Genomic DNA, 529 nt, shown 5'->3' on the forward strand with positions numbered 1-529 from the left:
TGGGGCAGAGTCTCAGTTAAATAGTTGTCTTCATCAAGTTTCTCTGTGAGGGGTTGTTTTGACTTTTAACTGTTATAGAAGGTTCAAGGCAACTGCGGGTGGTACCATTCCCTAGGCTAAATAAGGAAACAAGAGACCATGAGCCAGAAGTAGCCAGCAGGTAGTGTTTCTCTGTGGGTTCTGCTTCAGGTTTCTGTCATGACTTCCCTCAATAAGGGACAGTAACCCCCAAGATAAAATAATTTCTTTTATCACTTAAGCTGCTTTGCATCAGACTATTTTTACGACAGCAACAGAAAGAATTGAGGAAATTAGTGATGCTTGATGATTTTTTTCCTTCACAAAAGAGTGTGTTGACAAGCTTTTAAAGACACCCTCCCTTTAAATAGTTTGTCCTTATATGTCCTGTATATATGACACTAGCTACAGCCAGATACAGCCCAGACTAAAAGTTAACCTTTGACCTGGACTTTTGTATTCACAACATTTTGAGAAAAGCTACTTAACTGGAATCAACTTGTTCAAATGT

The sequence above is a fragment of the Mus musculus genome, chromosome 1 (genome assembly GCF_000001635.26).
Source record: "Mus musculus strain C57BL/6J chromosome 1, GRCm38.p6 C57BL/6J".
Taxonomy (NCBI): Eukaryota; Metazoa; Chordata; class Mammalia; order Rodentia; family Muridae; genus Mus; species Mus musculus.